Source organism: Thalassophryne amazonica, chromosome 2 (assembly GCF_902500255.1).
Source record: "Thalassophryne amazonica chromosome 2, fThaAma1.1, whole genome shotgun sequence".
NCBI lineage: Eukaryota > Metazoa > Chordata > Actinopteri > Batrachoidiformes > Batrachoididae > Thalassophryne > Thalassophryne amazonica.
Window position 1 is genome coordinate 159,156,723 of NC_047104.1, and position 22,487 is coordinate 159,179,209.

The 22,487-nt window shown below is 42.1% G+C and overlaps 1 protein-coding gene across 1 annotated transcript in view; it reads right to left on the reverse strand.

Moving 5' to 3' along the window:
* ddb1 (damage-specific DNA binding protein 1) overlaps positions 1 to 22,487 on the reverse strand; it is a 260,804-nt gene that overhangs the window by 24,569 nt on the left and 213,748 nt on the right. The gene's annotated exons all lie outside the window — the stretch shown is intronic.

The window sequence follows — 22,487 nt, forward strand, 5'->3', positions numbered from 1 at the left end:
CTGAGACGGTTTCTGACAGTTTGTGCAGAAATTCTTTGGTTATGCAAACCGATTGTTTCAGCAGCTGTCCGAGTGGCTGGTCTCAGACGATCTTGGAGGTGAACATGCTGGATGTGGAGGTCCTGGGCTGGTGTGGTTACACGTGGTCTGCGGTTGTGAGGCTGGTTGGATGTACTGCCAAATTCTCTGAAACGCCTTTGGAGACGGCTTATGGTAGAGAAATGAACATTCAATACACGAGCAACAGCTCTGGTTGACATTCCTGCTGTCAGCATGCCAATTGCACGCTCCCTCAAATCTTGTGACATCTGTGGCATTGTGCTGTGTGATAAAACTGCACCTTTCAGAGTGGCCTTTTATTGTGGGCAGTCTAAGGCACACCTGTGCACTAATCATGGTGTCTAATCAGCATCTTGATATGGCACACCTGTGAGGTGGGATGGATTATCTCAGCAAAGGAGAAGTGCTCACTATCACAGATTTAGACTGGTTTGTGAACAATATTTGAGGGAAATGGTGATATTGTGTATGTGGAAAAAGTTTTAGATCTTTGAGTTCATCTCATACAAAATGGGAGCAAAACCAAAAGTGTTGCGTTTATATTTTTGTTGAGTGTAAATGAGGTGGTTGTGCCTCTGAACAGATTTGACTGATCAGTGTGTCATTATGTTGAATGTTTGCTGCCTATTCTCACAAACGTTTGTCCTGTAGTTGGTGCGATAGTTTAAATCCTGACATAACGGCAAATCAACGCACTGCTAGGAAGCCACAGAGGTCACAGACATCTGCTAACACAGTGACATTATACTGATATTTAATGTAATCAATCAATAACTAGGTATCATGACTTAGTCTGTAGCTATGATCCAAAGTTTGCTTATTTTGAACTCTTCACAAATTCCAAAGACTGTTGTGCAGCAATTGTGTGATGTTTGCAAAAGTGCAGGACCAAAATAAGACATAAATAGCTGGAAATTGGACTTGTGACACAAAGGCTAATGCTAATTCCCACGCATAATCATTTTAAGGCATTACAGCCACAGCGAGGAGCCGTCACACCCACCGTCACATTCCTACACTACCTGCCACGCATCAACAGACTTCTATGAATCAGAGATAGATATTATGATCACACGACCCACATAAACCTGTGGAACTCCCAGATAGCTAGTCCGACTGAGTGTAATAATTTATACGCAAATGTTTATATAGATTTGTGTTAATGTCTTCCTGTGCACATCCATAGATATTTCACTGCAGCCTTAAATGTACCAAAGTCCAGCGACAAGCTTCAGTTTGCAGGACGGCAACTTCATACCTCTGCTGTCTCTTCATGTCACTCACCATCTCGCTGGTTAAAAATACCTCTGCAACAAGTAACAGGTGACTATATTTCCTGTGCAAAGATACTGATCTTTGTTCAAACATTCAATCAAAAACTTTCACCAAGCTCAGCCAGATACCACAAGACTGAGTGTAGCAAAACACAATTTAAAATCTTCTTTGGCAGGATAAACCATGTGTTTTTGGCCCCAATCCATGAATTTCGAGGATCTGTCAACTGTTTTCTTTACATTACATTTTTAAAAGATGCTTTCCTTGTGACAGATCTCACAGAAAAAAAAAACATTCTAAAATGAGCATCCAGTGCAAACTGAAGATGAAGTAAATCATGCATTAAATGGTTCTGTAATGGCTTCTCATTTGTTCCCATCCCGATCAAAAACAGGCTACAGGGGGCAATGAAGGTAGATGATGAGAATGGACAGTGTGTGTGTGTGTGTGTGTGTAGCACACTGGTGAGTGAGAAAAACAGAAGAGGAGATGCCCAGTGGATCAGCCACACTATAATCTGATAAAGTGAGAAAAAGCCTGTAAATATTTGAAGATTTCGGAAAAAAAATTACATAACACATGTAACGGAATGAATCATTGAATGTGTTTATCAACATGTGAAGCTTGATTCACTGACTTGATCAATGCTCATGCTTCTTTATCGCCCCCTACAGGCCAATTCTTTTAGTTTATGGGTAGCCTGCTCATACTGATACAGGAGGTGCTCTGAAGGTCGACTCTGACACCTCCAGACTCGAGCTTCTGCTGCAGCGGCAGTGTGTGTGACGACACAATGTGGTGCAGCTTAGCTAAAGTTTACATTAAAATTGTTCATTTACTGATAAAAGCATGGAATTTGGTACACATATTTGAAATTAACTCATGTTTATTGTCAGATATGGAGACATCCTGGAGCTGACCTCTAATGAACTACAGGGGTCAAAGAATTAAACAGGGGTCAAAATATAAAATTGCTCCAGTCATGTTGAAAACTACACCACATTATTTATCTGATCATGATTCCAAAAAAGGTACAGTTTGGACTATCTGTGACTGAATGTTATGGAGGTAAAAACAGAAAAAAAATGGTGACAAAGGTCAGTTTCAGTTTGTACAGGGGTCAAAAGTTAAAGTTGCTCCAATTTTGGTAAAATTATGCAGATTATTGGTTGAGTTAATAGCATTTTAAAAAGGAACAGTTTGCACCATCTGTCATGCTTAGTTATGTTACGGGGTCATAGAATCCAAGGTACACCGACCTTGTTTGACCTTTAGTTTGGAGACCAAACATTCAACACTGTTGAAACTATTCCATTTATTAATCCTATTAGCTCAACCAATAATTTGCATCACATTTTACCAAAATTGGAGCTCAAAGCGCTTTACAATGATACCTCACATTCACCCCAAAGGGTGAATGTGAACATAGTGTAGTGAGGCGTGCCATGTGTGTAGTGAGCATCTTGTGCAACCTCACATCGGGGTGAATGTGAGGCATTATTGTAAAGCGCTTTGAGCTTCTGATGCAGATGGAAAAGTGCTATATAAAAGCAGTCCATTTACCATACAGGGTGCCCACTACACACCGGGAGCAACAAGGGGATTAAGGACCTTGTCCAAGGACCCTGAGTGATTTTCCAGTCAGGCTGGGATTTGAACCGAGGATCCTCTGGTCTCAAGTCCAAAGCTTAACCACTAGACCATCACCTAGTAATGCCATGTCACTGGGACCTTCTGCCCTGATCCACATACAACCCAAGCAGTGAAATAAAGTGGGAAAAAGGGTTTAATATAGAGACTGATGATAGATTGGCTCAACATGTGGATATTTCACTACAACTACCAGCTCTCAGGCATGGAGGGAGTTTGCCTGGAAAAATCTGATAAGATTCTTTGTTACACCCAAATTGAAAAGTAAACCATTATGGATGCATTAGAAATGCTGGAGAGAATGATAGATGATGGATGCTGATCATTCCCTTATCTTCTGGAAATGTCCAAAACTTTTAGATTTTTGGAAAGCTATTTATGTCATGTATCAAGTTTTGGGATATGCAATTCCATTGAAAGCCGAACTCCTTTACTGGAATCATTTTCGAGATGGCGCTATTTATAAATGTGATGAATATTTAGTAAAGATAATGTTAATAGCAGCAAAAAAAAAAAAAAAAAAAAAAGCATAACGAGGAAGTGGAGAAAGATGGGTGTGTCATCAAAGGAGCGATGGATAACAAGGACAGAGGACATATTCCTAATGAAAAAACTAACACACAAACTGAGACTACGGGAATCACAAAGGGACAAAAAATGAAAAAGGGACATGTTAAAGCAAAGTAATTAATAATAATGTGCTACCCAGATAGATTCATGTCGATGTTGTGTTTGTATAATTGTGTTATAAAGTTTAATAAAATACAACTTAGTCACAGTATCCAGTGGCTCAGAGGTACACAGTACTTCAAGTGCAGAATGAATTTCACCTTCGATGAGGTCCGTCAGTTACCTGATATATTACTATCCATGCTGCCAGCTACTACACCATAGTACGTAATATTCATTTTAAAGTGAGTGACCATGGGGAAGTTTAATGTATTGATTATTGTGATTAACGCAGACTACGGTGCAGCAGTCTGTCGCCGCACATCCCCTTCACAGAGGTTTACTGAAGCAGTGACGACTCGTGGGCACTTTAAAGCAACACACAGCACTTTCACATCTACAGCTGTGTTTGGTTGATATACAAAGGACCAGGATTTGACCACACTGAATATGTCCTTTGATTTGCTTTTCATTCAGACCGGGTACATCTGAGCACTCTGATGAATGTCTGTAAAAGCTACCTAATGGCCACCTCACGAGTCAGAAGTGCTGCATTAATATTCCAGGATATACAGCACAGCTGAATCTTCTGACACGTGTTGAGTGATCTTGACATAGTCAAAGATGTTGTTGGCTTTGACTCATTTAGTCCAGATTTTTTTTTTTTTTTTTTACTTTGATGCAATGCTATACTGCAGACCAGACAAAGTCTTATCCTGCAAGTGGTCCAATGAACACCATGTCTCTGTAGTTTTCATAGGCTCTGCAGATCCAATCTTATTAAAAAAAAAAAAAAAAAAAAAAAAAAAAGAAGCTCCACAGCCCCCATTTATCCCCATCAAAGTCAATTTAACTTGATTTGCACTTGCACAAAAAGAAAGTTTCCATTTCCATTTAGACTTTCAAGTCCAGACTTAAGACGCACTTATTTTCCCTTTCATATGTCTAGCATACTGGCATAGTATAGTTTTACGCTTTTTACTCTTAATTCATTTTATTAGTGAACGGAGCATGCTGCGGCCTCAACTTTATCTATATTCTGGGTCTTTTAGTGAAGCTTAGGGCTAGTGGCTGGTGATCACCTTAATATTTCTTCTGTTTTTCTTGTTGTTTCATGCTGATAAATTATACTGTATTTCTTGTCTTTCTGATGCCTGATTCTGTTTTTTTCTCTGTTTAAGGTGCAGCTCCATCCAGAGATGGGTGTGGTATTTTTTTTTTTTAAGTGAACAATAGCTCATGAAGAATGAATAATTTCAAGCACTACCATAGGCAGCATTGCACTGTGGTAGATATCTCCATGGCCTAATCAGTGGTTCACAGCAAGAGGAAAGCTGGAGTGAGGGGGCGAAGCCTCCGACGAGTGATGTAAGATGCTGGCGCATTCTGCTTTTGAAGGTCATAACATCATTTTCGGAGATGTTGCCAACTATGTCATCTGGCAAGCTGTTCCAGACATGTACTGTTGCATGGATGAAAGTCCGGCCAGTAGAGACGGTTCTTGATACAGGCACTGCAACAGCATGGCGAGGCACTGACAGACTGGTACGGGCGGCTCTCCTAACAACATATGGCTGAGGAAGTAGAGCACGAAGGTCCGTTGGACATATTCTGGTGTGCATTGTGTAGAGAACTGTAGCTGCTGCCACTTGACGTCTCTGATGGAGAGTTGTGATGTTAAATTTCGATCGTGCTTCATCCTGATCCACGCCAATAACTCGAAGTGCCTTCCTCTGAATGGAGTCAAGCAATGCAAGTGTTGTTGGGCTAACACTCATCCAGAAGACCCTGCTGGAGACCCTCCTGTCCTGTGCACCAACAGCACTTCCTGTGTTTTCGTTTTGTGAATTGTTCTGTAATTTGTGTCTGTATCATGGCCCAAGCAGAGGGTCACCCCTTTGAGTCCGGTCTGCTTGAGGTTTCTTCCTCAGAGGGAGTTTTTCCCTTACCACTGTTGCTCTGGGGGTTAGTGAGGTTAGACCTTACTTGTGTGAAGCAAATTGAGGCAACTCTGTTGTGATTTGGTGCTATATACATGAAAATAAATTGAAAATTGAATTTAAAATTCCATTTACACTTTGTGTCACAGTGCTGATGTGTCTGACGGCAGCTCTGCTGTTCACAGATTAAAGATACGGTGCTGAACTCAGACTGAACTGCGACATATAGAACCCAACCCTGACTTCTGTGTACCATGACACATTTTGAAGAATCAGCATATCTATGCTGACTCATCACTGACAAGGCCGGCAGAGAGTACAGACGGGTGACCCAGGACTTTGTGGACTGGTGTAAGCAGAACCACCTCCAGATCAATGCTGGGAAAACCAAAGAGCTGGTGGTGGACTTCCACAGGCACAGGTGTTCTCCACCGACACCAGTGAAGATCCAGGGAACAGATATTGAGATAGTGGACTCTTACAAGTACCTGGGTGTTCACCTAAACAATAAACTGCACTGGTCAAACAACACCACTGCACTTTATGAGAAAGGCAAGAACAGATGACCTGCCAAGGGAGGCCACTCAGGTCCTTTGGACTGCAGTGGGCGCTCCTGAGGACCTTCTTGGACTCTCTGGTGGCATCGGCCATTTTTTACAGAGTGGTCTGCTGGAGCAGCATCCCAAGTGCTGAGAGGAGAAGACTTGACAAACTGATTAGGAAGGACAGCTCTGTCCTGGGAAGTCCCCTGAACCCAGTGCAGGAGGTGGGAGAAAGGAGGACGATGGATAAGCGGTTGGCCCTGCTGGAGAACGCCTCCCACCCCACGCCTTCCACTCCTGACCGCACTGGAAAGCTCCTTCAGCGACAGGCTGCTCCACGCAAAGTGCGTGAAGGAGCGACATCGCTGGTCCTTCATTCCTGCTGAACCAGCACTGTTCCCAGTAGACCACTCGGGTCATTCAAATCATTAATATCATTATAGTAACAATTTTTCTGTCTCTCTTTTGCAATAATACTACACATTCTATAAAAACTTTTACACACATGTACAACATCCCTTGAATTACTTGTGCAATTTACGAAGCATTCTTTTTTCCTTGCTTAAAAATAGTGTATTCTACAGTAAATATTGTTATCTGGTGGGCACAGCTAACCGAAAAGTTAACTTCAAAAACCGCTAATCTGCAAACTGAAAACCTAACTTTTATAACGCTAAACCGATAAACCACTAAAACGAATGAATTAAAGCACCACAGAGGTTTCTGAGTAAATTCAATGCGAAGTGATCACAAATCCAAAACAAACAACGAGCCAGTGCTTTTGTCTTTAAGCACCCTGTCAGCCACTGCTAAGACTACACATTTACCTTCCACACAGAATACTACAGACGGTGGCAGTGTAGATCAAACGCAAGGCACTTTCACTATAAACAGACCAATTCCCAATGAAGTTTCTCAGTTTCTCAGTTGTTCTTCACCACTGCTGCTCTGGGGGTTGGTGAGGTTAGACCTTACTTGTGTGAAGCGCCTTGAGGCAACTCTTTTTTGATTTGGTGCTATATAAATAAATGAAATTTTAAAAAATGAAATAATTCCGGACAGTTTATCAACATTAAATGCATCATTTTTACAAAGTGAAAATATCGCACTTTTAAAGTAATGAGCTAATTCTGAAGGTCTGAACATTAAACTGACACAACCGCCAAAAGGAATTATGGGAATTCAGTCTTTGCTCACCCCCCCCCCCCAAAAAAATGCATAGAACACTGCCATCTACTGGATAGGACTGTGAATAGCAGCCAACATGTGATCAGTGATCAACATGCTGAGCCACACTTCAGAAACAGAATTTTCAGTTTTGCAAATGCCTTTTGTTGTACATTTATGTACAACCTCTGGCAAAAATTATGGAATCACCGGCCTCGGAGGATGTTCATTCAGTTGTTTAATTTTGTAGAAAAAAAAGCAGATCACAGACATGACACAAAACTAAAGTCATTTCAAATGGCAACTTTCTGGCTTTAAGAAACACTATAAGAAATCAAGAAAAAAAATTGTGGCAGTCAGTAACGGTTACTTTTTTAGACCAAGCAGAGGAAAAAAAAATATGGACTCACTCAATTCTGAGGAAAAAATTATGGAATCACCGGCCTTGGAGGATGATCATTCAGTTGTTTAATTTTGTAGAAAAAAAGCAGATCACAGACATGAAAATAAACTAAAGTCATTTCAAATGGCAACTTTCTGGCTTTAAGAAACACTATAAGAAATCAGGAAAAAAAAAATTGTGGCAGTCAGTAAAGGTTACTTTTTTAGACCAAGCAGAGGGAAAAAAAATATGGAATCACTCAATTCTGAGGAAAAAATGATGGAATCATGAAAAACAAAAGAACGCTCCAACACATCACTAGTATTTTGTTGCACCACCTCTGGCTTTTATAACAGCTTGCAGTCTCTGAGGCATGGACTTAATGAGTGACAAACAGTACTCTTCATCAATCTGGCTCCAACTTTCTCTGATTGCTGTTGCCAGATCAGCTTTGCAGGTTGGAGCCTTGTCATGGACCATTTTCTTCAACTTCCACCAAAGATTTTCAATTGGATTAAGATCCGGACTATTTGCAGGCCATGACATTGACCCTATGTGTCTTTTTGCAAGGAATGTTTTCACAGTTTTTGCTCAATGGCAAGATGCATTATCATCTTGAAAAATGATTTCATCATCCCCAAACATCCTTTCAATTGATGGGATAAGAAAAGTGTCCAAAATATCAACGTAAACTTGTGCATTTATTGATGATGTAATGACAGCCATCTCCCCAGTGCCTTTACCTGACATGCAGCCCCATATCATCAATGACTGTGGAAATTTACATGTTCTCTTCAGGCAGTCATCTTTATAAATCTCATTGGAACGGCACCAAACAAAAGTTCCAGCATCATCACCTTGCCCAATGCAGATTCGAGATTCATCACTGAATATGACTTTCATCCAGTCATCCACAGTCCACGATTGCTTTTCCTTAGCCCATTGTAACCTTGTTTTTTCTGTTTAGGTGTTAATGATGGCTTTCGTTTAGCTTTTCTGTATGTAAATCCCATTTCCTTTAGGCGGTTTCTTACAGTTCGGTCACAGACGTTGACTCCAGTTTCCTCCCATTCGTTCCTCATTTGTTTTGTTGTGCATTTTTCGATTTTTGAGACATATTGCTTTTTCAAGTTTTCTGTCTTGACGCTTTGATGTCTTCCTTGGTCTACCAGTATGTTTGCCTTTAACAACCTTCCCATGTTGTTTGTATTTGGTCCAGAGTTTAGACACAGCTGACTGTGAACAACCAACATCTTTTGCAACATTGCGTGATAATTTACTCTCTTTTAAGAGTTTGATAATCCTCTCCTTTGTTTCAATTGACATCTCTCGTGTTGGAGCCATGATTCATGTCAGTCCACTTGGTGCAACAGCTCTCCAAGGTGTGATCACTCCTTTTTAGATGCAGACTAACGAGCAGATCTGATTTGATGCAGGTGTTAGTTTTGGGGATGAAAATTTACAGGATGATTCCATAATTTCTTCCTCAGAATTGAGTGATTCCATATTTTTTTTCCCTCTGCTTGGTCTAAAAAAGTAACCGTTACTGACTGCCACAATTTTTTTTTTCTTGATTTCTTATAGTGTTTCTTAAAGCCAGAAAGTTGCCATTTGAAATGACTTTAGTTTTGTGTCATGTCTGTGATCTGCTTTTTTTCTACAAGATTAAACAACTGAATGAACATCCTCAGAGGTCGGTGATTCCATAATTATTGCCAGGGGTTGTAATACACATCTATTTGTAAAAACCAATACACAAGTTACAAATCGTAAATTTGTGTTTGTGGATCGCAAAACACGTATGGACAAAGTACTAGTTGTAGATCAGCCTCTGCATTTGCAGGTATTAATGAGACAAATTTAACTCCATAAATAAGTGTCTTTTCACTTAAACAAAAAAAAGGTAAAGGCTTGCATGTCTCTTAAAGCAGACACACTGCTGGTCATACTGCATTGCAGCAATGCATTATGGGAGCTTGGGGTTTGTTTGTTTTTTATTATTATTATTGTAGTACATGTTAGTTTAGCAGTGTTGTTAGTGTTATAGATTTGTTGTGTTTTTACAGGTCAAGGAATGTAGTTTGGTCAAAAGTTATGTTGTGATGATGAGTGAAAAGGATGTTGTGATTTACCTCAACCTCCTCTTTTTTTTTTTCAGCAACAGTGGCAGCCGCCAGCCGGCCCGCCCCCTTCTGCTCGGGGAGGACTGACTTCCTTGCCGCAGCCTGGCTGTTGCAAAACACACTACAGACAGGAATTAATGTTTGACTTTAGGGTTTACAAACATTTTTCGAGCGTCCAGTGTGAACTATGTCAGAAAAGAAATGTTAGCAGAGTGAAAATTAGCCCAACTAAATTTAGTGGAAGCTAATTAATCCGCTGGTGGTTTTCAAAGTTAGATGAAAAGCTAAACCTCTAACAAAAAAGTTAGCTTTGCTAATTAGCGGTTTGCAGATTAGCGGAACTGTGCCCACCACTGGTTTTTCTGCACAGAACTCAACTTCCATGTGTTTTTGGTATCTGTCTTCTTTCACGCTATTTCTGCAGATGTTGCAGTTGTTCTGTGTACTGTCCCTTTGCCGCTGTAGCTTTGTAAATTTCCCCCGTCGGGGGCCCAATAAAGGATTATCTTATCTTATTTAATACAAATATCAATCAATCAATCAATTTTTTTTTTTATATAGCGCCAAATCACAACAAACAGTTGCCCCAAGGCGCTTTATATTGTAAGGCAAGGCCATACAATAATGATGTAAAACCCCAACGGTCAAAACGACCCCCTGTGAGCAAGCACTTGGCTACAGTGGGAAGGAAAAACTCCCTTTTAACAGGAAGAAACCTCCAGCAGAACCAGGCTCAGGGAGGGGCAGTCTTCTGCTGGGACTGGTTGGGGCTGAGGGAGAGAACCAGGAAAAAGACATGCTGTGGAGGGGAGCAGAGATCGATCACTAATGATTAAATGCAGAGTGGTGCATACAGAGCAAAAAGAGAAAGAAACAGTGCATCATGGGAACCCCCCAGCAGTCTACGTCTATAGCAGCATAACTAAGGGATGGTTCAGGGTCACCTGATCCAGCCCTAACTATAAGCTTTAGCAAAAAGGAAAGTTTTAAGCCTAATCTTAAAAGTAGAGAGGGTGTCTGTCTCCCTGATCTGAATTGGGAGCTGGTTCCACAGGAGAGGAGCCTGAAAGCTGAAGGCTCTGCCTCCCATTCTACTCTTACAAACCCTAGGAACTACAAGTAAGCCTGCAGTCTGAGAGCGAAGCGCTCTATTGGGGTGATATGGTACTATGAGGTCCCTAAGATAAGATGGGACCTGATTATTCAAAACCTTATAAGTAAGAAGAAGAATTTTAAATTCTATTCTAGAATTAACAGGAAGCCAATGAAGAGAGGCCAATATGGGTGAGATATGCTCTCTCCTTCTAGTCCCCGTCAGCACTCTAGCTGCAGCATTTTGAATTAACTGAAGGCTTTTTAGGGAACTTTTAGGACAACCTGATAATAATGAATTACAATAGTCCAGCCTAGAGGAAATAATGCATGAATTAGTTTTTCAGCATCACTCTGAGACAAGACCTTTCTGATTTTAGAGATATTGCGTAAATGCAAAAAAGCAGTCCTACATATTTGTTTAATATGCGCTTTGAATGACATATCCTGATCAAAAATGACTCCAAGATTTCTCACAGTATTACTAGAGGTCAGGGTAATGCCATCCAGAGTAAGGATCTGGTTAGACACCATGTTTCTAAGATTTGTGGGGCCAAGAACAATAACTTCAGTTTTATCTGAGTTTAAAAGCAGGAAATTAGAGGTCATCCATGTCTTTATGTCTGTAAGACAATCCTGCAGTTTAGCTAATTGGTGTGTGTCCTCTGGCTTCATGGATAGATAAAGCTGGGTATCATCTGCGTAACAATGAAAATTTAAGCAATACCGTCTAATAATACTGCCTAAGGGAAGCATATATAAAGTGAATAAAATTGGTCCTAGCACAGAACCTTGTGGAACTCCATAATTAACTTTAGTCTGTGAAGAAGATTCCCCATTTACATGAACAAATTGTAATCTATTAGACAAATATGATTCAAACCACCGCAGCGCAGTGCCTTTAATACCTATGGCATGCTCTAATCTCTGTAATAAAATTTTATGGTCAACAGTATCAAAAGCAGCACTGAGGTCTAACAGAACAAGCACAGAGATGAGTCCACTGTCCGAGGCCATAAGAAGATCATTTGTAACCTTCACTAATGCTGTTTCTGTACTATGATGAATTCTAAAACCTGACTGAAACTCTTCAAATAGACCATTCCTCTGCAGATGATCAGTTAGCTGTTTTACAACTACCCTTTCAAGAATTTTTGAGAGAAAAGGAAGGTTGGAGATTGGCCTATAATTAGCTAAGATAGCTGGGTCAAGTGATGGCTTTTTAAGTAATGGTTTAATTACTGCCACCTTAAAAGCCTGTGGTACATAGCCAACTAACAAAGATAGATTGATCATATTTAAGATCGAAGCATTAAATAATGGTAGGGCTTCCTTGAGCAGCCTGGTAGGAATGGGGTCTAATAAACATGTTGATGGTTTGGATGAGTAACTAATGAAAATAACTCAGACAGAACAATCGGAGAGAAAGAGTCTAACCAAATACCGGCATCACTGAAAGCAGCCAAAGATAACGATACGTCTTTGGGATGGTTATGAGTAATTTTTTCTCTAATAGTTAAAATTTTGTTAGCAAAGAAAGTCATGAACTCATTACTAGTTAAAGATAATGGAATACTCAGCTCAATAGAGCTCTGACTCTTTGTCAGCCTGGCTACAGTGCTGAAAAGAAACCTGGGGTTGTTCTTATTTTCTTCAATTAGTGATGAGTAGAAAGATGTCCTAGCTTTACGGAGGGCTTTTTTATAGAGCAACAGACTCTTTTTTCCAGGCTAAGTGAAGATCTTCTAAATTAGTGAGACGCCATTTCCTCTCCAACTTACGGGTTATCTGCTTTAAGCTACGAGTTTGAGAGTTATACCATGGAGTCAGACACTTCTGATTTAAAGCTCTCTTTTTCAGAGGAGCTACAGCATCCAAAGTTGTCTTCAATGAGGATGTAAAACTATTGACGAGATACTCTATCTCCCTTACAGAGTTTAGGTAGCTACTCTGCACTGTGTTGTTATATGGCATTAGAGAACATAAGAAGGAATCATATCCTTAAACCTAGTTACAGCGCTTTCTGAAAGACTTCTAGTGTAATGAAACTTATTCCCTACTGCTGGGTAGTCCATCAGAGTAAATGTAAATGTTATTAAAAATGATCAGACAGAAGGGAGTTTTCAGGGAATACTGTTAAGTCTTCTATTTCCATACCAGAAGTCAGAACAAGATCTAAGATATGATTAAAGTGGTGGGTGGACTCATTTACTTTTTGAGCAAAGCCAATAGAGTCTAATAATAGATTAAATGCAGTGTTGAGGCTGTCATTCTCAGCATCTGTGTGGATGTTAAAATCGCCCACTATAATTATCTTATCTGAGCTAAGCACTAAGTCAGACAAAAGGTCTGAAAATTCACAGAGAAACTCACAGTAACGACCAGGTGGACGATAGATAATAACAAATAAAACTGGTTTTTGGGACTTCCAATTTGGATGGACAAGACTAAGAGACAAGCTTTCAAATGAATTAAAGCTCTGTCTGGGTTTTTGATTAATTAATAAGCTGGAATGGAAGATTGCTGCTAATCCACCGCCCCGGCCCGTGCTACGAGCATTCTGACAGTTAGTGTGACTCGGGGGTGTTGACTCATTTAAACTAACATATTCATCCTGCTGTAACCAGGTTTCTGTTAGGCAGAATAAATCAATATGTTGATCAATTATTATATCATTTACCAACAGGGACTTAGAAGAGAGAGACCTAATGTTTAATAGACCACATTTAACTGTTTTAGTCTGTGGTGCAGTTGAAGGTGCTATATTATTTTTTCTTTTTGAATTTTTATGCTTAATAGATTTTTGCTGGTTATTGGTAGTCTGGGAGCAGGCACCGTCTCTACGGGGATGGGGTAATGAGGGGATGGCAGGGGGAGAGAAGCTGCAGAGAGGTGTGTAAGACTACAACTCTGCTTCCTGGTCCCAACCCTGGATAGTCACGGTTTGGAGGATTTAAGAAATTAGCCAGATTTCTAGAAATGAGAGCTGCTCCATCCAAAGTGGGATGGATGCCGTCTCTCCTAACAAGACCAGGTTTTCCCCAGAAGCTTTGCCAATTATCTATGAAGCCCACCTCATTTTTTGGACACCACTCAGACAGCCAGCAATTCAAGGAGAACATGCGGCTAAACATGTCACTCCCGGTCTGATTGGGGAGGGGCCCAGAGAAAACTACAGAGTCCGACATTGTTTTTGCAAAGTTACACACCGATTTAATGTTAATTTTAGTGACCTCCGATTGGCGTAACCGGGTGTCATTACTGCCGACGTGAATTACAATCTTACCAAATTTACGCTTAGCCTTAACCAGCAGTTTCAAATTTCCTTCAATGTCGCCTGCTCTGGCCCCCGGAAGACAATTGACTATGGTTGCTGGTGTCGCTAACTTCACATTTCTCAAAACAGAGTCGCCAATAACCAGAGTTTGATCCTCGGCGGGTGTGTCGTCGAGTGGGGAAAAAACGGTTAGAAATGTGAACGGGTTGGCGGTGTACACGGGGCTTCTGTTTAGGGCTACGCTTCCTCCTCACAGTCACCCAGTCAGCCTGCTTTCCCGGCTGCTCCGGATCTGCCAGAGGGGAACTAACGGCGGCTAAGCTACCTTGGTCCGCACCGACTACAGGGGCCTGGCTAGCTGTAGAATTTTCCACGGTGCGGAGCCGAGTCTCCAATTCGCCCAGCCTGGCCTCCAAAGCTACGAATAAGCTACACTTATTACAAGTACCATTACTGCTAAAGGAGGCCGAGGAATAACTAAACATTTCACACCCAGAGCAGAAAAGTGCGGGAGAGACAGGAGAAGCCGCCATGCTAAATCGGCTAAGAGCTAGTAGCTACGCTAAGCTAGCGGATTCCTAAAAACACGCAAAGTGAATAATGTGTAAATAATTTAGAGGTGATTCAGCAGAATGAGTGCTTTAGTTAAGGCACGTAAAGATTACAATGGGAAACAAATCGTAATCTAGATAACTAGATCAATCTAACTGCGCAGATTAAACAGCTAACAGATACAGAAAAACACCGCTGTGCTCCGGAACAGGAAGTGATACAATACCGCAGTGAGAGCCAACCACCAGTAGAGGCAAGCAAAGTGTGACGTTTATAAAATAACTGAACGACAACAGGTTTGACTTACTACCGGCAATGCGAACCAAGCTCCTGCTGCGGTCGTACAGGGACCGGATAGCCCTTAGCAAAGGACCCCGGACCCCGTACTCCTGGAGCACTCCCCACAGGGTGCCCCGAGGGACACGGTCGAACGCCTTCTCCAGATCCACAAAACACATGTGGACTGGTTGGGCGAACTCCCATGAACCCTCGAGCACCCGATGGAGCGTGTAGAGCTGGTCCAGTGTGCCGCGACCAGGACGAAAACCACACTGCTCCTCCTGAATCCGAGGTTCGACCATCGGTCGAAATCTCCTCTCCAGTAATCTGGAATAGACCTTACCGGGGAGGCTGAGGAGTGTGATCCCCCTATAGTTGGAACACACCCTCCGGTCCCCCTTCTTAAACAGAGGGACCACCACCCCGGTCTGCCAATCCAGAGGCACTGTCCCCGATCGCCATGCGATATTGCAGAGGCGTGTCAGCCAAGACAGTCCCACAACATTCAGAGATTTAAGGTACCCAGGACAGATTTCATCCACCCCAGGAGCCTTGCCACCGAGGAGCATTCTAACCACCTCGGTGACTTCGGCCTGGGTAATGGATGAGTCCACCTCTGAGTCCCCAGTCTCTGCTTCCTCTTCGGAAGACATGACGATGGGATTGAAGAGATCCTCGAAGTACTCCTTCCACCGCCCGACAACATCCCCAGTCAGGGTCAGGGCCTCCGCCAGGGTTGCCCTTTGTCGCCGGTTCTGTTCATTATTTTTATGGACAGAATTTCTAGGCGCAGCCAGGGTGTAGAGGGGGTCTGGTTTGGAAACCACAGAATCTCGTCTCTGCTGTATGCGGTTCTGTTTGCTTCGTCAAATCAGGACCTTCAGCGTGCACTGGGGCGGTTTGCAACCAAGTGTGAAGCGTCCGGGATTGAAAATCAGCACCTCCAAATCCGAGGCCATGGTTCTCGACTGGAAAAAAGTGCTTTGCCCTCTTCAGGTCGGTGGAGTGTCCTTGCCTCAAGTGGAGGAGTTTAAGTATCTTGGGGTCTTGTTCACGAGTGAGGGATGGTTCCCCCGGAGGAGCTGGGCGAGGTGTGTGTGGATTGGGAGGTCTGGGCGGCTTTGCTTGAGCTGCTGCCCCCGCGACCCGACTCCGGATAAAGCGGAAGAAAATGGATGGATGGCTGGATGGATGAATGAATGACAACAATACGGCAAGCGTGGTGGCCAGGTGGTTAGTGTGCTTGTTTCCAGGTTCGAGACTACTCCTGCCTAAGGATGGGGCCAATATGATCCACTACTGGATTGGGTTCTGATACCAACGTGATTCACGGATCGGAATCACTTGTGGAGTCATTCCAAAAACAAGGTAAACTTCCACCAGACAACGTGAAAGCATTAAACTCAATCCAGGTCACCTTCAATGCCAAACCTCCTGCTGCACTTGATTTGTGCTGTTCAGGTACCACACCGTCTTCATTTACAAAGCACTTTAACACAACCACCGCTGGCACATTGAAACATACATTTAAATAAATGAATAATAAATAGGATTTAAAATTGAGCCTCACTGGGGCTGAAAGCCAAGGAGAAAAAAAATAGGTTTTTAAATGAACTTTAAATGTGGCAGTGAAGGGGCCTCTCTAACATGCAATGGTTAGGGAGCAACAACAGAGGAGGTCCTGTCCCCTCTGAGCCTCCATCTGGATCTTGGTACTTCCAGGATCAGCTCATCAGCTGACCTGAGAGAAGGACACATCAGAACAACACGTGAAGTGCTGTGAATACTTTTTGGATGTGGTGCATATGAATGCCTCAAGCAGGCCTTTCTCAGAAACTGAGTGACCATGCAAGAAGACAGGTGAGAGAAGCCACCAAGACACTCCTGAACAAACAGGTGTTAGGAGGCTTCTACAGCCGAGACCAGAGAAACTATGTCCAGCACAATTTTCTCCTGATGCATCGCTAGTTACAGCGCTTCATCGCATCATGGAGAAAGGAAGAATTTTCTTACAAAGATGTGAAATTTCAGTGATGTATGATGTAAATTGGAGCAGTGTTATCTGTGCGCCCATGGAATTCCACCCTCCGCATCATTACCGTTGGACTGACAGTCTGATGGTAATGAGGCTCTTTTCTCTCAGTCAGAAAGGGAAATGTTAGTTCTAAAAGAGCTGTTTTGACCCTTTGGAGGGTTACAGCTGTCTATCCATTACTGGCAAGAGCAGAAATGACAATTATTTGTTTACTGCATGACATTATGAATACCCGACCCCTAATGATTAAAATCAAGAATGATACAATTATGAATACTGAAACACAACATACAAAATATCTATTTGTATTGATTATGTACTGAGGGTGTAACGATACATGTATTTGTATTGAACCGTCTCAGTATGGGACGTTCGGTTTGTCACGTGCACGGGTGAGTTCGCCTTGCCTGTGTTTACCATAAGTTCTGGACTATAGAGAGCACCTGAATATTAGCCGCACCCACCAATTTTACAAAGAAAGAAGAAATTGTACATAAATAAGTTGCGGGTCTCCATGTGGTAAGATGAGATATTTACACAGAAAGATGTTAATTAAATATGTAATGTAAACGCTTTTTTCCCCTGAAGTGTTACACATAAATATTCACGCGCACGTCATCCAGCACGCGCACACGGTGTCCCTGCTCTACACGGAGAACTGAGTAATTTTCTAAGTTTTTCTTGAGGTTTCATCGCATGTGCAGCCAGGATCACATGGAGGCTGTAGGAAATGAGACGTTCTCTGTCTTGTTGCACCAACACAGAGAACAGGTGTGTAAAGGTGGGGGTGGGAGGGTGGGGAGCTCCGCTCTGCTAACTGATCTGATGGAGCAAAGTGCAGCAGAGTGACTTTTCTTCACTAAAACGCACAGGTAAGACCTTATATTTACATTGTTTTTTCATTTATCTTTGATGTCTTTTTAATAGAATGCAGTGGGCCCCAAACCTGGGGTCTAAAGTTGCATCCTAGGCTCTATAGTTATCCTAACCAGATCTGGCATTGAATCCAAGGTCTCTCTTCAAGATGGTGATCGTTCCCTTAATTGCAGACAACTGCACCTCATGGGCACTTGGATGACCAGGGATTACCTCAAAGTATTTCTTCAGGTTCTTCTTCATCAGGCCTGTTGCCCCAACACCACTGGTATGATATCGATGTCTTTCAATGACCATGTTGTTCGTAGGTCATTTTTCAGGTCTTGGTATTTCGTGATCTTTCCCCTTTCCGCTCGACTCAGGCCGTAGTCATTGGGGACTGTCACATCGATGATTTTGGCTGTTTTCTCTTGCTTGTTCCAGATGACAATATCAGGTTTTATATGTCTTCCTGATGGCATCTCTTTGTCGTAGAAGACAGATACTTTTCCGTTGGATGAGACTGGTGCTGGCTCGTGCTCCCAGACATGTTCTTTGACCTCCATCTCCAGTTCTTTGCAGACTTTCCAGTGGAGATATTGACAGATCTTGTTGTGTCTGGATGTATAATGCCCATCTGCCATGAGGATCTGGCATGCTGATGTTAGATGGTTTACACTCTCAACAGCTGTATGACAGAATCGACATTTTTCATTTTGTGAGATCCCTGACATTTTCTTAGCTATTTGTTAGAAGTCCCTGATCTTGTGCTCCAATCAGAATTCTTTCTCCATCAAAACCAAGTTCTCCATTTTTCAGCCACTGCATTGATCCAACTTTGTCAATGTATTCCTTTTCAAGTTCTTGGAATCGTTTGGCCCTTTTGTGCTCTTTCCATCTTTCCACTTGATGTTTTCCTTCTCTTTTGCTGTATTGGTCTCTGGTCTGTCTTGTGAGTTTTGTTGCAGGCGTCAGATTGTTGCATTCCCTCTCTTGTCGAAGTTCTCCGCCAAAGTTTTTTGCCAGTTTGATGACTGAGGTCTGCTCAGATAAGGTCTTCTCGTGGTGTTGTGTGACCTTTTTCATGATTTCTTCTTCAGAGCTCTTTAAGTACTGTCCAATATTTATTATCGATGCTCTGTAGGCCTGGTTGATTTCAGTGAGACCCAGACCTTCTTCTCTGTGAGGGAGATATATTCTGTCCATGCACTGATTTCTGTATGTGACTTTGTGGACACTGAGCATCTTCCTGGTTTTTGTGTCCAACTTATTAAGCTCATGCTGTGGCCAGTCTACTATGCCAAACCCAGAGGTCACCACTGGGTTTGCAAACTGGTTTATGGCTGTGATCTTGTTCTTTGGTGTCAACTCTGTTTTGCAGATCTTTTTTTAAGAGGTTTAGGTATTCTTGTGTTGTTTTAATTCTCATTTTCTTGTGCTCGATTGTAGTATTTTGTTCAATTCCCCAGCATAGTGTGTTTATGTGTGTGTGACTTCACACTGCATGAGGAGTGCAGTTTTCAACTGACATCAGTTGACATATTTGTTGTTTATTTGAGAACATTTTATTTAACCCCCTCCCACCTGCCTCATTTTGGCTTGTCAGTGTCTCACAAATAAAAAGTGAAATTTCCCATCGATGGGACATACAGACTTAGAAGTAACAGCGTGCGCGCGCACGCACACACACACACAGACACACACACACACACACACCAGGGCTGTTCCTTATCATACCATCCATAATACCAGGATAAATTTTTATATGACAAAAAACCTTGATATCATGAAATAAGTGAGTTTCTGTGACAGGTTAGAGGAGCAGCAGCATGGTGCTGGTGTATTTGGCAAGCGATTCTCTTTACTTTTTCATGGTAGTTTTACTGTGTTTTAGTCTGCAGGTTTAAGAATCGTCGACTGGAGTTGTTAATTGGTGCCGTTGTGCAAAACCAAGTGAGTGTTCCTCTCCCATTTCTGTCAGACATGCTGCTGTGTTGGAGAGGAGAGAGTGAGTGGCAGTCTGAGGACACCTGAGTGAAATGACGACTGCAGACTGTAAAATCCACTCCCTGCCCAGGCTGACTGATTCTGAAGTGTGACAGATCCTCCACAGCCTTGACCATCCAGAGAAAGACTGCTGTGTGCACATCTACAGGGCATCCGGACAGGATTCACAGCGCTTCACTTTTTCCACACAGCCTTATTCCAAAATGGATGAAATTCCTATTTTTTTCCTCAAAAATTCTACACACAATACCCCATAATGACAATGTAAAATTATTTTTTGTCAAATTTATTAAAAATAATAATAATAAAAAACTAAGAAATCACATGTACATAAGTATTCACAGTCTTTGCCATGAAGCTCAAAATTGAGCTCAGGTGCCTCCTGTTTCCACTGATCATCCTTGAGATGTTTCTACAGCTTAATGGGAGTCCACCTGCGGTAAATTTAGTTGATTAGACATGATTTGGAAAGACACACACCTGTCTACATATAGGTCCAACAGCTGACAGTGCATGTCGAGCTCCAGCATTCCTCTGTGGAGAGAGAACTTTCCAGAAGGACAACCATCTCTGCAGCAATCCATCAATCAGGCCTGTATGATAGAGTGGCCAGACGGAAGCCACTCCTTAGTAAAAGGCTCCTGCCAGCCCACCTGGAGTTTGACAAAAACCTGAAGGACTCTCAGACCAGGAGAAACAAAATTCTCTGGTCTAATGAGACAAAGATTGAACTCTTTGGTGTGAATGCCAGGTGTTATATTTAGAGGAAACCAGGCACCATCCCTACAGTGAAGCATGGTGGTGGCACCATCATGCTGTGGTAGAACTGGGAGACTAGTCCAGGATTGAGGGAAAGATGAATGCAGCAATGTACAGAGACATCCTGGATGAAAACCTGCTCCAGAGCGCTCTTGACCTCAGACTGAGGCGACGGTTTATCTTTCAGCAGGACAATGACCCTAAACACACAGCCAAGATATCAAAGGAGTGTCTTCAGGACAACTCTGTGAATGTCCTTGAGTGGTCCAGCCAGAGTCCAGACCTGAATCCACATCCAACCTGATGGAGCTTGAGAGGTGCTGCAAAAAGGAATGGACCAAACTGCCCAAAGATAGGTGCACCAAGCTTGTGGCATCATATTCAAGAAGACTTGAGGCTGGAATTGCTGCCAAAAGTGCATCAACAAAGTATTAAGCAAAGGCTGTGAATATTTATGGACATGTGATTTCTTAGTTTTTAATTTTTTTATAAATTTGCAAAAATTTAATTATGAAGTGCTGTGATTAGAACTGTGAGGGGGGGAAATGAATTTAGTCAATTTTGGAATAAGTCCAACATAAAAAGGTGGAAAAAGTGAAGCTCTGTGAAGACTTTCTGGATCCTTAGTCAAACTGACTGGTCTCAGACTAGATGGAAATTAAACACTCACCCAAGTTGGATCTAAAACCAGGACAAAAGCCCTGGTGACCAATATTGTCTGCCCAAGGTCACAGAACGTCATAAAGTTAAAACTTTCACTGCATTAAAAGCCTGGTTCAGCTCCACTACAGAGTTCAGCTCACAGATACAGTTGTATGTAAATGTTTGGACTCCTCGAATATTTTCATGATTTTCCTTTATAAATCATTGGTTGTCTGGATCAGAAATGTCAGTTAAATATATGATATAGCAGACAAACACAGTGATATTTGAGAAGTGAATGAAGTTTCTAGGATTTACAGAAAGTGTGCAATAACCATTTAAACAAAATTAGGCAGGTGCATAAATGTGGGCACCCTTGTCATTTTACTGATTTGAATACATTTAGCACTAATTATTGGAACACCAAATTGGTTTGGTAAGCTCACTGACCGTTGACCTCCTTACACAGGTGAATACAATCATGAGAAAGGGTATTTAAGGTGGCCATTTGCAAATGTTTCCTCTCTTTGTATCTCTTCTAATGAGTGGCAACATGAGAGCCTCTGAAAAACTCTCAAATGACCTGAAAACAAAGATTGTTCAACATCATGGTTTAGGGGAAGGATACAAAAAGCTATCTCAGAGATTTCAGCTGTAAGTTTCCACTTCCACTGTGAGGAACATAGTGAGGAAATGGAAGACCACAGGCACAGTACTAGTTAAGGCTCAAAGTGGCAGGCCAAGAAAAATCTCAGATAAGCTGAAGTTAAGGGTGGTGAGAACAGTCATATTCAACCCACAGACCTGCTCCAAAGACCTACAACATGATCTTGCTGCAGATAGTGTCTCTGTGCATTGTTCAACTATACAGCACACTTTGCACAAGGAGATGCTGTATGACGCTGCAATGCAGAGGAAGGCTTTTCTGTGTACACGTCACAAACAGAGTCACTTGAGGTATAGACTTAGACTGCTGGGGGGTTCCCATGATGCACTGAGTGTTTCTTTCTCTTTGCTCTGTATGCACCACTCTGCGTTTAATCATTAGTGATTGATCTCTGCTCCCCTCCACAGCATGTCTTTTTCCTGGTTCTCTCCCTCAGCCCCAACCAGTCCCAGCAGAAGACTGCCCCTCCCTGACCCTGGTTCTGCTGGAGGTTTCTTCCTGTTAAAAGGAGTTT